General features: G+C 39.8%; 1 protein-coding gene across 3 annotated transcripts in view; it reads right to left on the reverse strand.

Annotated features, from left to right (window-relative positions):
• LOC139465945 (delta-type opioid receptor-like) overlaps positions 1 to 17593 on the reverse strand; it is a 98497-nt gene that overhangs the window by 13386 nt on the left and 67518 nt on the right. Inside the window, exon 1 of one of the 3 annotated variants that reach the window (XM_071247955.1) lies at positions 5455 to 5707. The exons of the other annotated variants lie outside the window; for them this stretch is intronic. The gene's annotated coding sequence lies outside the window, so the exon portion shown is untranslated. Of the gene's footprint in view, positions 1 to 5454; positions 5708 to 17593 lie in introns of those variants that run through there. 3 annotated transcript variants of the gene reach the window in all.

The raw sequence follows: 17593 nt of genomic DNA on the forward strand, positions 1-17593 counted from the left end.
AAGGTTTATAAAGCGGTATAATAAAGCGACAAAACACTTTCCATTTCCAATAGAAATACTGCAGAGTCGATTGTACAATTCCGACTATATCATGCGCGGGTGTTATGCATCACTGTCAAATTCTCGGAAGGTCGAGCGTATCCTGTCCCACCGGAGTCATCTGTCACAAACATGAAAAAACAAGTCAACAGTTCACCTAAAGTCAAAATAGGGAATTGCATAGGACATCATTATTGTCACTGACGCGTCCAATGTGGAAATGTCCAGTACATGTCTATCACAAAACATTTTGAAAGCTTGACTGAGGCCATGAATGTTGTTACCTTGATCAAAGAACTTCTGAGTAAGAGTTGTATGACGCTCTTTGAAACCTTTGTAGAAAGAGCAGGCTCGATTGTATCTCAAAAGTTGAAATGTAGACACCAAAGGCTGGAGCTGCTCGAAAATTGCTCTACGTGAATGGAAGGTTGACTTTTGGAAATTTGAAGTCATCCCTCTTGTCATGCAGTCTATTTGAGAGTGTTTTGGCACTCTGAATCTTTATGCATAGATCTAAATATGAAACAGATGAGGCGGTCTGACTGGTCTCCTTTATGTAGATCTATAAATGTTGTTGTTTTACAGAATGATTGCACCCATTTTAATTTACGCCTGTGAAGTAGATAAAGGGAACGTGAGCATGTAACATTATTGTATGGTTTGGGTTCAGCTATATGTCAGTGAACGAATTTCAGGTGTTCTAGTATTACCAGCAATAATGCTGTATGTGGTGAATTAGGAAGATAGTGTTTATTGTATGTTATGACATGTAAATCCTACTGGATAAAATTGTTGTCCATGCCATGATACCCCGGAATTTGTTATAATATGTTGTTCCCATCAGATAATGCTGGAGGGTCGGATTTGTTTAGCCATGGATGCGGATTCGTTTGGTTATAACAGGGTATTGGAAACGCGCAAAATAATTTCTGTTTCACTTGCTTATCGATTGAAAGATGTATCATGGCTTTGTAATCTACATGTGGAAGTTAAATTAAGATTTGATGAGCAGTGTAACTTGGTATTACAACCAGAACAGTACACAGTAAACATTAAGAATCAGTTATTTGAGAAATGTTGAAGTAAATTCCGTAATGGAAATCATAATTTACATATTGAGTACGATGGGAAAATATTGTGCACAAATAAAGATTAAGTTTATATTGTAAAACTGTTAGTTTATAGAAAGATATCGAATACGAACACTTTCTTTTGATCTGTCCTTTGCATGGCAATTTGAATAGCCAGCACTTTAACATTATCAATATCATGAACATTTATCATAACAACATGCAGTACCATGTACTACAAGTGAGTGCCATGGTGTGGTAACTCCACGTGAAGGTCCTCGCATCGCGCCTCATGATGACAAGCGCGGCATGTCACATTTAGTACGTTCATTTGGATGTCCACAATAACATTTCTGGACTGTACAGGCGTTGATAGTAGAGCCGTGATAAAAGTAATAATAATAAACTTTACACGAAATATGAATAAAATGTACATGCACTAAAGTACCTAAACAACTGAGAATTGTAGGCGCCATAAGCTGGAGCTGATGATATATTACTCCACGGGAAGTGGAAAGTTAGATTGAAAAATCGAAATCACCCCTCTTGTCATACAGTTTGGTACAGAGGTAGCCGATATTATGAATCTCCCAGCACAGCCAAAGATAGGAAGCATTGTGAACTCTCTCAGCTTCTTTGATTTCCAACGCTGGTGGCTAGATGAGGTGAAGATACTCATTTATCTTGGCATTGTTGAAATAAATGAGACCCTCTCTATATTTGAAACCGAGGTTGAACGTTTTGGCAGAGTGTGTTTTCTTCGATTTAACAATAGTAGTACAAAATCCGATTTGCATGATCAGAGAAACTACTATTTACCTCAATGTCTTATCCCCAAATTTCACGAAGCCTTAAAATGGGAACATTTTACCTTCATAACTTTGGTGAAACCAAGAAACACGGGTATGGTACCAAGCATCAACATCCGTGTCTCACGCTGTTCCGTAGACAAGTCGGCCACGCTCGCCCCAAAACCACCAAGTACACATGACCTACAGTTATTAGGCCAGCTTGGCGAATCATTCGATGTAATCGACACAGTAAAGCTTTCAGTGACCCACATGCTATAACATAATGACCACGCTGTCGGCTATCCAGTAAATCTAATTGTGTATTCGATTTATGGGCAATATTGTGAATGCTTCAGAGGTTTGTATAAAACTTTATTAGTATAAAATTATTCAGTTAAAGTTAAAGTAAATATTGTGTTTTATGAATTTATCGATACCTTCATTCAACTGAAAAAAACAGCAAAACATGTATTATGTTTCAACCCACATGGATGCTTGGAAGCAGTTCAGATCGAGAATGTCATCGATATAAATGTAATGTCAAACCTAGTATACGTCAGCACACGGTGGAAGGGAACGTGACCAAACGTGTAAATAAGTCTGCCACTTTGGATTGTACATTAATTAGTCTAACATTAGAGGTCATCTACCCCTATAATGAGAAATAATATATTCACTTGATGTCAGTTGTCATGAAACTATCTCTCACTTGCGTTTACTGCTTGAAATATTTAGTGTAAAACTATACGTAGCTGGATTAAATGTAATAGTATCTGGTGCCATCGCGTCATGTCCAAACAACTGTCCCACAACAGATCCAATATTTCAGTAATGCCTCTACGCCTGTCTCCCCCGGCTTACTATTTCGTGAGATATGATTGGTGGCTTGAAGCGACATTCAACCATGAATTTGAACATGACCCAACTCTGATCGGTCAGTCAGAAGTATCAAATCACAATAATCACCTCTGATGATTGAAAAGGCCGTATCACCGCTGAAGCTAATCTTAACAAATAGTGTACTTATTTTCTAAAGTTAGTTTAAGTTCAGTCCGTTCACTTTCAGATTGACGTTAGCGTGGTAGTGAGTGAGTGGGAGAGTTTGGTGTAACACTGCTTTCAAAAGTATTCCAGTTATATCACGGCGTGTCAGTTCAATGTGGAAGGCAAACTCCCACGCAAAGTTTCGATATATACGTGTCCTCTTTCCAAACAAGTTTCTGTCTCACCTGTCTTAAGATAACAAACGTGGACGGTTAATGGTGGCAATTAATCCAGTGATTAATATCATGAGCATCGATCCACACAATCTGGATCGGTGACATGCATCAACCAAGTCAGCGAGCCTGACCACCCGATCCCGTTAGTCGCCTTTTACGGCAAGCATGGATTGCAGAAGACCAAATCTACCCCGGATCTTCACGGGACTGATGCGTGCGTCGGTATACATGTGACTTAACTAACCATTTCAACAATTAGACACCAGCGTCCGAGTGATCTAACCTGTTTAAACTATGGCCAACATTCACAGCAACTTAATTGTTTAAACAACACTGTGTTTGATAATTGTATTTAAGACAGGTATTCAAGAGTTCCAAATCCGTGTGCGAAATACGCTACAGTCGGAAAGCGCACGTTAAATCTTCTATATCAGTTAGTCAGAGTTCCAAATGTTAATGTGCGAACACGACATGAATCGCTTCTGCATGATGAACGTGAACTATGTTCCCTGTGCAGTTGGCACGTGCATCTCGCTCTTTGGCGACTCGAGTCACACAGGTCGAATACTACCGGAATGGAGTGCGACGTTAAATAAGAAACAAAACGAACAACAATAATTTCTGCAACTCATTGCCAAATATTCATTCTCTCCCGCCACGTTCGTTTGGAAGAGTGACGTTAGCGTTTCCTTGGCAATAACTCAGAAGTGGGGGACATTTGCGAAGTTATGTCTGCGTGTGTGTGTGTGTGTGACAGGTCTGTCGGCAGACCTGATGGTGTCTCTATCTGTTGCAGACATACAATGCTTCGTTTGTGATGGGCTGACGTCCCGGGGCAGATATACAATTAATATTGGACCGAATCGAGCTCATTGATTAATTACATAGATATTTATTTGCCCTGATAAAGACAAGAGTAATTTTAACGAAAAGTTTCCAAATTATTGTGACGTTAATGTACAGAATAACGTACTGAATAGACAACAAATATTCACGTTCATAGTGGTTGGGGTTTAAAGCCGCTTTTAACACTATTGCGTGTCAGCTTAATGTGGGAGGAAAACCCGAAGTGATTGAGGTCTCAGACGTTTACATATAAGGTGAAACCAACGAGCACGGGTATAGTGCTGACAAACCTAGAAACATAATCGAGGTGAACCGGGATTCGAACCCACAATCATAGATTTTTGGTGTACCAAAGGGACGCAACTCTGCTCACGTTCATAAACTATTCGTCTTGATGTTAGTAAATTTGTCATTGTTAATTCGACAAGTTATGCATGTCGCAACGAGAGAGGCATGTGCATGGATTGAAGACACGCAGTCTAAGCGAAGCGCCCGTTCATGAATGTGAAAAGTGAAGCATGAAATGTACTTATTTAATGAAGGACTACATATTCGTTGATCAAGGAAAGGATACCTAAGAGGCGACTGTCGGGTGTTCTGGCTCTGTTACTTGGCCGATAACTGTCATCGTATCCCAAATGCGTAGATCGATGTTCATGATGTCAATCACTGGATTGTCTGGTTCATATTCGATTTTTTACAGATCGCCGATATCTGGCACGAATATTGCTGAGTGCGGCGTTAAGCAACAAACAATTCAACCAAACATTAAAAATAGATTAGGAAATTACAAAATTGTGAGTAAGAGATCACCCGCTCTCCTTATACCGATCATTAACGACCATTGTGCACATGAAACTGTGTGTAAGTGACTCCGTGACTGATGTATTAATCATTGCACGGTCAAAGACAAAGGCAACATGGTTTAAATAATATTTCACCATATATTGATCTTTTACGGTTTATGCATTAGGATTAAATTAATATGTATCTGAAACATATGTTCTAGTTTTAATGATTGTGTGTTTGAGAGAGCGTGTGCGTGTGCGTTTGTGTTTGTGTTTGTATGTGGACGTATACATGTATATTATATACCATTTGTACACTCAACATACTTAAATATTGCGTTAAACATAGATCATGCGTAGATCATGACGCAGAGTATCTAACTGCACATAAGTAATTTATGCATACGCAGCCATTGCACATGTAGGTAATAGATACACATGCATACGGGTTATCATGCTTTAAACACTTATCAATACGTTGTCATGATCTGCGATTAACGCACATACATATACATATACGTAAGATCATTAAACAGATATTGGCGTAATCATGTTTATTGCAATTAAACTAATAATCATTGAGCCAGTCATAACCTGAATCAGTTGATCCGATGAAAGTAAAATTCAAATTATAACCCCGAAAAGAGTAGATGCTGTACAATATTATATCTATATTATAAAATCTTTAAGAATGACTTACCAGAATGTATCTTCTATATGATCCCTTTAAAATTGTTATACACAGTAAAGAAAACCTTATACATATATATCCAGTCCTGGGCTATAAGCCAAGGTGTCCGCGTCAGTCTCCTCGTTGATGGTCCGCGTCAGTTTATGATTCACAAACCGCACAAAAGGCGAATCAATGATGACATTATTTCCTCTATCCAGGCAAGCTGTATGTTATTGGCACATCGTCAAATGGTCCTTGCTCTTACCAGCCCGTGATCAGTGTGTTGACAATCTGCGCCATATGAACCTAATAGAACCTTAAATCTAATTTCTCTTCAAAGTTGATGGCTGTATGGTTTCAGCCAATAAGGGGTAAGTGTTTCCACACGTGACATTTTCCGCCAATAGAGATTACCAGCGGGATTTACCCCGTGGGTACTCTATATGAAGTGCTTCCGCTACAATTAATGGTTTTCGATTACGTTAGGTTACGATGTGTTTTTCGTATTAGTTGTAAGTGCAGATGTAGTTTAAGGTGGTTCGTACCTAGGGGACCCGACAGGAGACGCCTTGGAATATTTATCACTTTGTGCCACCGCAAATCTCAGTTTAATTCCAAATACAGCAACGTCAAATGGTTTACTGTCTCATTATATTCAAAATATGCAGAACAAAGTTAACTTTGATTGCTAGCTAATGGCAATGTGTTCGTACACCGGATACTGACTTTAAGATGGAAATGCAGCCACGCGTTGTAGATTATGTACGACTGCTGATCCATTATAATCTGCTTGATCTGCATAATATAGATTACTCGACGAGTCTTCGTTTGATTCAGTTTTATTACAAAGAAAGAAAGAGAAAACTCCTCTAATACGTTTTGAAATGCACAAGTTGTAAAGGAAATGGTATCTAACGGGGATGAGTATAGTAATTTATGTATTAGTTACTTGAATTTGCACACCGTCTACATTCATCGATGGACAAGACATTGAGGTGTGTGAATACAACTGAAGTCAACCATCGACTGCTTTCGCTATTAACACCCGTCAATAAAGTGCACCGCATACTCCAAGATCGATTATGAGAAAAGATGAAATGCAGATTTAAAAACATGTTCATAATAGGCACCACAAACAATACCAAGATAGAAACATTTGCATTCGACTTTGTAATATCAAGCTGCGTTTAGTATAGGCGAGGAGACCCGAGAGACGATCGGCTCATCGAGGCATGCCATGCAGCTTATGTGGTTTCATACGAATCAGCGGTTATCATGTTGTGAAAGTAATCGGAATTATCGAGATGCAACACCCATAACGGTGCATCAAACATTCACGACACTGTGGATTACATTTCTAACAATTAGTCACTTCAATTTATTTATCAAAAATAATCATCCAGGGTGATAATGATTTGTACTTAACAGGATGTCGGTTACACTGTACAAACGTTTGAGGCATTTAAACATTTTGCATAAAACTGGCATGAATACTTGAACAGAAACACATGCAGAAATAAGCCAGTTTACAGATTACGAAACATTATCTGTCAACAGTCGAACTCAAAGGTTCTTACCTGTTTTTTGTAAATTATTTTGCAAGGTTCTTGAATTCCTATACATTTCTGGTACACAAATAAGTTTTGGTTTTTTGTGATATTAGGAAACTGCGTGTATTTATTTGAAATTAATTTGAATCTGGATTCACGGAAAGCTTCACCTTTGAACAGGTAGAGAAGTTGGTAGGCGACAGATGGCGACATACACAGTTTACATGTCCTACATTCTCTGACCACACCACGCCCAAGATAGGTAGAATTTGGTTATATGTTCCATATTTCAGAATACGATAAAATATTTAAGCGGGGGGGGAGGGGGGGTGCTGAGGTAACCCTCATTTGCAACACGAAGTTCAAATTCGTCCGGCGCGGCGATGGGCGTTGTGATGGTACTCGTGATTATACTTCAGGCAAAAAAATAAATTCAAGCCCAATCACCCTGCAGGTTGCAGAGATTATGGTATATGCATCAGTGTCTATAGTCTGTATGTGACAAGTTGCCTGTGGTGTAATCTGCCTATAATCGACCCCTACAGGGGGCCCCGGGTATATCCACACTGTGTGAATTCAGTTCATCAAAACTAACCTCACCAGTAATCATATTGTTTTGTACTCATAAAGATTGGACCCGTGAAGATCCGGGGTAGAACAGGTCTTCAGCAACCCATGCTTGTCGAAAAGGCGACTAACGGGATCGGGTGGTCAGGCTCGCTGACTTGGTTGATGCAGGTCATCGATCCCAATTGCGTTGATCGATGCTCATGATATCAAGCACTGGATTGTCTGGTCGAGACTCGATTATTTTACAGACCGCCGTCATATAGCTGTAATATTGCTGAGTGCGGCGTAAAACAACCAACCAACCATAAAGATTGAACGCTTATTAAGTACACACAGTATCACTGATTACAAATTAGAACTTATTCACGAAGCATTAACCATGGCAAATGTTCGGATAAACATACGCTTTAATGGTCGCTGAAGATGTGTGGGGGAATATCAAGGGAGGTGAAGTGTTACTGACACCCACAAGGGTGAGTGTATACTTATAATAAGATTAACAATAATTTACTTATACACACATATACTAGTATAAAGTTAACTATAAACTGACTACTACGATAGAAATATTAATAGTATTTATTGTCACAATCAAGAATAAATCGTTTCCTTTCGTTTATAAACGATTTTGTTTTGAGAGTGGTGAGCAGTAACATCATAAAGCTGAAAGCATAATTGAATATCAATACGCCCATCTGTATTGATATCCAGCGTCACCGCATAGCATAGGGCATACAATATTAAAAATATATGTAACACATGTCCCATAAGATCAATAGAGGTTTATTCAGTAGTCACATTTCATGCATGATGATGGTAATTTATTACGAAAAACGTGCCTACAGGTGTTTATAGGTATGTGCTTATATGCGTAATAGACTTTTCACAGAACTTGAAACTTCTAAGTCTGTAGACTGGTATGCAAGACCACGTGTGACCATGGTGCACTCGTTGTGCATCAAGGCATGCCTTGTGAAATACAAATTATGTGTCCGTGTTTGTTGATGCAAATAAGTAAACGCGTAACGGATGATAACGTATTGAGAAAATATCTTATTTCCCTTCAACCCTCTCAATGTTTTATTGCTATCGGTCAGGTTATGAATTACTACGAGACGACCTTTCCGTTTGATTATTAAAGGGGGAAATCTATGAATAAACCAGGATCTCTTTACTAAACGTTGTCTCTTGCGGAGGGATTCCAATTGGTAGAAATTAAATTATTTCATAGAGTAACTTCTTTGAGTGGCATTTAGAAGTTGGTGTGATGAAGTAAGACGAGTTCTATGGATGAACAACTTCTTATTACAATTGTATCATCACTTGCGTGATTAAGGTGTTAGGATCTACACCGAAACGTCGCACTAATTGTAATAAAGAAGTTGTTCATCCATAGAACTCGTCTTACTATTTCATAGAGTACTTAGATAATCATAACATTATCAATAAAACCTCATTGTCCAAAACGTACATATATACAAAGTGAAACCCTTGCAAGAAATGCAATTTAATATCAGTAATAATTACTGTATTAAGTGTTAAGCTATTGTTGTCATAAAGATATTAGTCAACTCTTCTAACAAAAGGCGGCAAAAGAATGCTCGGGAATATGCATATTTATTGCATTGTGATAAAATCTCAATGTGGCGCTGTACGCTACAAGGAGCTCACCCATATACTATAAAGCGATGCGACGTGAAGAACATGCAAGTGCTATCTAGTGCTGAGACGTCTTATCCACAAACCCATCAACCCTTCCCATCCATCCTTCCATCCATTCATCCATCCATCCAACCATCCATTAATCCATCCGTCCGTCCACCCATCCATCCATCAATCAGTCAATGTTGGCAAGGCAGTTCAACTACAACGTCAGTCCTCGGTTTACTCTCTTCCCCGACACACAAAGTACATTTGTCTTCGTTTACTGTTGTTAATTGACAAGTGTCCATGCTTCATTAGCTACGTGAAAGTGGTATGGAGCTCACAAGGCGCCGTGTCATGTTGTTAGTCGGTCACGAGGGTGTTGATATCTAGATTCTGTATGCATGACTCCGTAATGAACTATCAGCGTGATGGTAACCCCTACAAGTGGAACAGAGACTTGCCAGTGGCGGAGCTGAGGTGATCATTGATATCTTTTATACTATTTTTGTCACTCCGACTATTAATCAGAATGTCTTGAATGCCCCGGTTGTCCTACTTCTGATAAAGATACCGGCGAAAGGGAGAGCCTGTCTGTATACTTGGCACGTAGGACGTGGTAATGGAGCCATCGGAAGCGATGATGGTACAAGAATTCAACCATTTTGTTTGCTATGTCCATGACGTCAATGCCCGCTACCTTAAAGAAAATTATTGGAATAGGACGTGCATGCAAAACGGAGGACAATACATACTAAGAGAACGCAACATATCCACAAAGTGTTCCGTCAGTATGTATTTGCACAAGAACCTTTCACTTGTTGAACTACATCAACTAAATGAGCAGTACCTACATATTACAATTACCACATTCCAAAACATAAAACTTACCCTGACACAGCAATATTAGTAGTTTTATGAACATTGGTTTACACTGATAGTTTATCAACATTTTTATACGTGTTTAAGACGCTAGTAATTTCGTTAAAATAGGAAATACCAAAAGATCATAATTTAAAATTTAATCGTTTTATGTATAGCTAATAAGAACATTTATTTTTAATTACTGTATGCGCCTTAGTAATATAGCTTGTAGCGTTAACACCGTTTTACATAAAGAGAACAGCAAGGCTTCAATTATCAATCTAATATTAAGTAGACCACAGATAACGACTTTATATCGACTTTCGGATAATTAAATTCTCGCCGATGCCTATCTGAAAACTGTTATGATTCTTTCAGTCTACCTAACACATTATTTCCTTGGAGGATGTGGCGATCTGTATCTGGAATACCTTCAAGCGACCCCAGACCTTATAGAAAATCTTGTTCTTTTAATGCAGAATTATAGTCTTAAAGAAGCATGAAAAGGCGCCACTGATCCTGGGGTTGTGTTTGAATGGAATACTATTTCTCCTCCTGCAAGCTGCCCGCCTGCACACGCCACGCTCTCATTCCAACAATCCCATCAGATAATATCCCGGGGTCCCCGACCTGCAGTTCGCGTTACTCTGTAAGAGTCGGCGATGCATCGGAGAGTGGAGTACCACCTCTGACCACAGCTGGACAACACGTTCGATAACAATCCAGTGATTAAAATCTGTAAGTAATTTCTGGTGGAAAGAGTCGTGAGAAGGCGTGTATTCAAAACTAGTGAATACGCACGGTTTGACTATTATATGGCTTGGTTTGACCCTCACTGGAAATGTTTGCTTTGGAGATTTCTGGATTTGGATTGTAGATTGAACTGCTTATTGAAAGTGCCCTGTCGGATGATGAAATGCAAACACCCTGTGATAACTCGAAGAAGGTCTACCTATTATGAGTGATTTCCTATATTTTATTGAGAAAAACAGTAGAGCAGTTTAGCAATAATGTCAATGCCTTCTGTAGGTGGGTTTGATGATCATGCTTCGAATTCCAGTATTGTTTGTTGTTGAACGCCGCATTCGATAATAATCCAGCAAAATGACAGCAGTCTGTAAATAATCGAATCTAGACCAGACAATCTAGTGACTTACACCTTGAGCATTGATCTACACGAATGGTGTGTGAGTGACTTTGGTTTCACGCCGCTTTTAGCAATATTCCAGCAATATCACGGTGGTGGACACCAGAAATGGGTTTCACACATTGTACCCATATCGGGATTCGAACCCGGGTCTTCAGCGTGACGAGCGAACGCTTTAACCACTGGGCTACCCGACCGCCCCCTACGCGAATGGGATACGATGACATGCTAAGTCACCGATCCTGACCACCAGATCACGCTAGTCGCTCATACGAGGAGTATGGGTTGCTCCAGGCCAGTTCAAACCCGAAACTTCACGGATTCGAAATCTAGATCGAAATGCCGAGGGGCACCACGGAACCTGTGCTATTGATTGATAACCATTATTTTTGGACAATAGAAAAGTTGCACAAGTCTTGCACCCCGTACTCACTGTATTTGGTACAGTTGCACAAGCTAGGTGGATTGAACATGTCCAGCGCGTCAGGACCTCTCTTACAAACGGCTTTACATAGATAAGGCTCCGCATGTACACCAAGCCAAGCTTATGGACATGTCCAGATTCCCGTCTATGAGTTTTCAGTTATATAACAGTGTTTTCCTACGTTCGTTAATGCTAAAAGCATGTCCTTGTGCCACAGATATAGCAGCGACAACAGCGACATTTTTCAGACGTTATCAAGGCAGGCAACACCAGTGCACGTTCAAGAGGAAACGTTGGACTGTGTTGAGATACTTTCTGGAAATAACCCTAAACGGCTCCAAATGGCGCGTGTCAAAATTCTATCTTGTATGAGAAAAATACCAGCTTGCCACTAGATTGTGAACTATTTTGTTGAGAAAATATATTGAAGGATTGTATTTTGAAGAAACATCAGCGTCAATAGAAACGTCAGTGTAGATCAATTTGTAGTTGTTCTATTTCTTAAGGAAATATTCAATACATGTATTTATCGATAGATCTACAGATGAAACATATCGATGCACATAATTCTGACATTTCCACAGTGAGCGCATATATTTTTTCAGGTAGTCTGGGTATTTACACTGTAATTGGTGTGTGAACTTCGACCTATACGGAACTACCATTCGTCCGTATTTTAACCACAAGGACACTGTGTTTTGTTTACGTTGAAATTGCACCCAAAAAGTAAACATAAACTGAATTATATTTGATATGTAATTTTTTTATCAAATGCTGAAATACATCAGCACAGACACAATGTTGATATAAATATGCATATGTTGTTTTTTATCTGATTCCCTGAACGTGTCTAGTGGTAGAGCGTCTGCCCGGAGAGCTGAAGGGCGGATGTTCGATTCGAGGCCGCGTCATACCAATAGACCTTAGAAGATGGCACTTCTTGTTACCCTGCCTAGCACTCGGCATAAATAGACTAAGACAAAGTCTCGTCGGCTCGGAGTCAGTATATGAACGTCACTATATAAGAGCAATAATCTTGAGTGAATGAGTATGGTTTTACGCCGCTTTTAGCAATATTCCAGCAATAACACGGCGGGGGACACCAGAAATGGGCTTCACACATTGTACCCATGTCGGGAATCGAACCCGGGTCTTCGGCGTGACGAGCGAACGCTTTAACCACCAGGCTACCCGACCGCCCCACAATAATCTTGAACGCGACACTAAAACCCGAATTGTGGCGGTCGGGTAGCCTAGAGGTTAGAGCGTTCGCTCGTCATGCCGAAGACCGAGGGTTCGACCCCCATATGGGTATAATGTGTGAAGCCCATTTCTAGTGTCCCCCTCCGTGATATTGCTAGAATATTCCTTAAAGCGGCGTAAAACCATACTCACTCACTAAAACCCGAGTTAGCATCACCTCACCACCGTACTGGGGCAGGCACCGCAAATGTTTTAAGCACATGCTCGTACACGTGCGTGATCCTTAAGAAACATTAAACATAGACTGTAAGGCCGCACGTTTCCTCGTGGATAAACTATATGACAAAGTCCTTAGTACGTGATGGTTTTCAGCTGGCACCATCGCCGGACATGCAGCGGGAGGGACGGCAAACTGGGCGGCGTCTGACTGACACTTGAGCGTGGTTTCAACTTGGCGGAATAAGGCGAACAAACGAACCTTAGATATCCTTTGAACATCGACTAAACTGTCCGTAAAACATTTCTGATAGTATATTTTATGGTAGTGTCCTGGCAAGATTCGCCCTTGAAACACAGTTTTCACAGTGATTCTTGATGATGTGGACATTTTGTCGGTGACCTCTAAAAGGAATGTTTGAAGCGAAACTGGAACAAGTTGTCTGCGGCGTATGCACAGTTGTCTACAAGGCACGGGTCGGTTCAGGAGAGGATACCAGTTCACAAGGCGATATCAACGAGAGATACGATCAATTGATATGGTTAAATCAGTGTTTTCTCAATTTGCTAACAACATATAACTTTGTCGTTTACCTTACTTGATAAAATATGAACGAGAATTTGTATGAGGCTAACTGGAACAATTGTTCACATCTACATACTGATAAACTGTATTTAATTTCAATTCAAAGGTACTTCTTATTGTATATCTGTTAGTGAGTGAGTGAGTGAATGAGTGAGTGAGTGAGTGGACTCCCCTCTAAACAGAACTTCAGTTATGTCAACTTCAAAGTCTTTGCCTCTAATACTTTGAGAGTAATCATCCGTAAAGGTCAAGGTGTTTTCCAGTTTTTTCGCCAACAATAGACCCCATAAACCACAAACCTTAAGATATTCTTATGTACATCTTACGCATAGTATTTGATCTATTTATGACCTCAAAATCATTCTACGGATGTACAGTCGGACACATTTTGGACTATAAACCATTGAAACATTGATATGCACAGATATATGAGAGTCGCTAAATCGTTGCAAAATATAGGTTGCATAATTTGTATAAATGTGACATAATATGTCCCTGGCATTTCAGCTCCAAACATGTACTTACCAGGCCGCTAGTGCCACCACATCCGATGTAGATGTGTTACAGAAAGCGATGGGCAATAAAATGTAGCAATGTGGTGTCTGCCATTTCATTCTCGGGGAAATGCCACTTGTTAGCAAGTCAACAATATCTAGACGTATAGATCAAGTGGTTCTACGGGCCCAGGAGCCGTTTACTTTGCCAAGCAATTAGAGGCCAAATTGGCAGAGGTAGTCAATTGCGTAAAGTTTGCGCCTGTAAATATTAGAATTGCTAGAGGTGTACTCTGTTGATTAGTAGCGCGAATGTCGGCTCAATAAGTGGCACATCTTGAATTATATTTTAATCTTTGACTGCGTTACGATTTTACTTTGACGAATTATTTTGTTCCTATTCCAATCTCTAAATGAATTATAGACTCTTTAAAAGTTTAAAAAGTAATCAAACTTTGAAACAGTTTCACGACGAACGCCAATCGCGTCTACAGTGAGAGTCTCGTGGGTTTATCGTATAGAATTGTAAACTTTTTGTTGAAAAAGACGATTGTAGAGATATCAATTGTCATGATTGAGTCTCGTCTCATGAATGAATAATTGCTTCTTTTAGCCGATAGATTTTGTTCCAGCGAGTGATCGCGATTCGAAACAGATGTATTTGTATAATAAGGACATCCTCATTTGCAATATGGATGCAATCTTGTTTGTGCAGCGTTTTAGTAATGCCACTGATTGTGGAGGACCAAGCTGTTGATTGCTGATGTCTCCATGACCGTGTTACATTGAAATAGTGATACCCTACAGAGTCACAAAGTCCTGTAACACGGGCATGTATTCAGGTTGTTCTAAGTGCAATTCTCAACCGATTTCATGTTCAAGACGGCCTTCTATACAATGCGGGGCGTTCGGGTGGCCTAGTGGTTAAAGCTTTCCGCGACACGCCAAAGAGCCGGGTTCAATTCCCCACCTGGGTACAATGTGTGAGGCCCATTTCCGGTGCCCCACGCTGTGATATTGCAGAAATATTGCTAAAAGCGGCGTAAAACCATACTCACTCATTCACTCTACACAAAGCATAGGTGTCAATGTATACTCCTTGTATAATGGATGTTTATAGTTCCTCACTGACATACCACAGCTCTGCTACACTGGGTAGAGTCAGAATGTAGACCTGACTGTACATGTACAGTTTGACGCATACACTGGATTGTCTGTTCCAGACTCGACAATTATTAGACCACCGTCTTATAGTTGGAGTGTTGCTGAGTGTGGCGTTAAACCAACAAACCAACAAACTAATCATAAGCGCCAGCTTAAGTATGCATTTGTGCATAAAATATTTTGTAATTGTTTGACAGCTGTATTTTCTTTCATAACTATCTATTTAATTGGCACATAAAGAATGAAAACAGCGAATCACATCACGTGTGAGTGCTTTACATTCGGACCAGCAATTCAGTTTAGTTCGGAATTCTATAGTAATTGAGTCGCCAACAATAATTGTATATTAAGTATGGCATAAGCAGCATCGGTGAAGTGAATTCTAAATAGAGTTGTAATATTACTGTAGCATGTTAATATTGTATGTTGGGTTAATAGGAGCAGGGAGCGAGGAATTATTGAATGAGGATCTTTCCTGAGAAGTTATTCCAAGGACATAATGTGATCCTGTGTCATTAAGAGTGCACTGAGCACAATTGAGCCCCCTTCAGATTACAGTAATGGGGTATCAGAACAATATTATTGGTTCTTTTTTATATGGACTATTACTTCGGGAGAAGTAAATTTAACTGTCCATGTTCCAACATGAAAATGATGCTTCCAGTGAATGATCTGAAGAAGTTCGATTAATTAAATAGAAAAAATACACCTTTAACCAAACACCATCGATTACATTAGGAAGGGGCATTTGGAAGGTTAATGAAAAAGATACTTGGACATTGATTGCAATTTGAGTGGCGATAAAAAATACATTGGGGATGTCAATGGTTCCATAATGCGACGGTTTTTTTTAAATCCGGGCCCTTGATTTGTTCATTGATCCCACCGCCATCGGCAGTTACACTGGAACAATCCTTGCATCCGGCACCCATGGACTCCCAATAAGGGAAGTCCACCGATGACACATTTAGAAGATCATGCAGAAATATTACGGTAAATTACATAATGCTGGGGGATATGACTATTTAGTACGAAACCAGTCCATGGTTACCACCAGGGGACATGAATGTTAACGCAGCTACAGTCGCGATTAACGCCCCTCACAACAAGGGCATGGTGCCAATTAGGAAGGAATTTGAAAATTAATTGCAGCATATGTTTTGGGGGATGATAGATGGCCGTAATTGCGTTTCGTCACTCAAAGTTCTAATCTTCAGGGAAATGAGAAATCTCTTCAGCTGCTCTGAGTCACAGATATGCCTTAGTGCAAATTTATTTCACTGTTTCATTTCATTGTCACGGATTGGACATTGTGGGATCGTATTGAGCGTAACGTGTAATGTAACCGCACGTGATGGACATGCCCATATATGACGAGTATGTCATTTGACATGATGTGAATACCCACAAATCATGACTGCTTTCGGATTAATAATACCGTTTCGCCCCAGGCTGGGCCTTTCTGTGTTAAGATACGAAACAAAAGGCTTGGTCCAAATAAATAGTTCAATCATCACCAGACAATCGCTAAGATTAATCTGTGATTGAGTTCCATTGAGTGAAAATCAGGGGGTGATTTAGGGGATCTTCAGGGGAGATTTGAAGATAAAAGGAGGTGATTACACAATCATGTAATTTACCTTAACGTGAAGTGTACACGACATGTTAGTTTCCTGAAGACGAGATGTCGGTCATATAACCACCATTCTCAAGTCCCTGTGCGTTTTAACGAATCAATTGACTTTCATACGTTTTTTATGAGACTTTTCTCGACAGAACGTAAACACCAATTGACTACTTCTACATTCGTGGGGAAAAGCCTTGGAAATATCTCGCATGAATAAATGCATAACCGTTGTTTATGATCACTGGGGCACTTTTAGCTTGTGCTAATTTGAAAAAGTTAAGAATTTCTGACTGCTTATCTTTCAAATCATTCTCACTCTTACTCCAACTGGACACTATGAAGGGGGAAACGATCAACTCAACGACTAGACATTTTCCATCATTCTGTGATTATCTATGAACGTACTTCAGCATCAAATTACACATATTTTGATCATTTTAAGATGATCGGATACTTGAATTATGAATATCAACACCTATAAAATCACTTCACGTTCACGTTGAGTCAGTCGTATTGACCTTTGTGGCGTCGAATACTTTACGGCCAGTTGTATTACGGTTCACTGACACTGACTGATTTGCCTGATGATAATATTATTCGAATCTATCTATTGTACCCAATCTTCAAAGGACATATTTGGAGGTTTCATAGGCTCGCAGGGGGGGGGGGGGGCACGG

This window comes from Haliotis cracherodii, unplaced genomic scaffold, assembly GCF_022045235.1.
Source record: "Haliotis cracherodii isolate W230 unplaced genomic scaffold, xgHalCrac1.p SCAF_18, whole genome shotgun sequence".
NCBI classification, from domain to species: Eukaryota; Metazoa; Mollusca; class Gastropoda; order Lepetellida; family Haliotidae; genus Haliotis; species Haliotis cracherodii.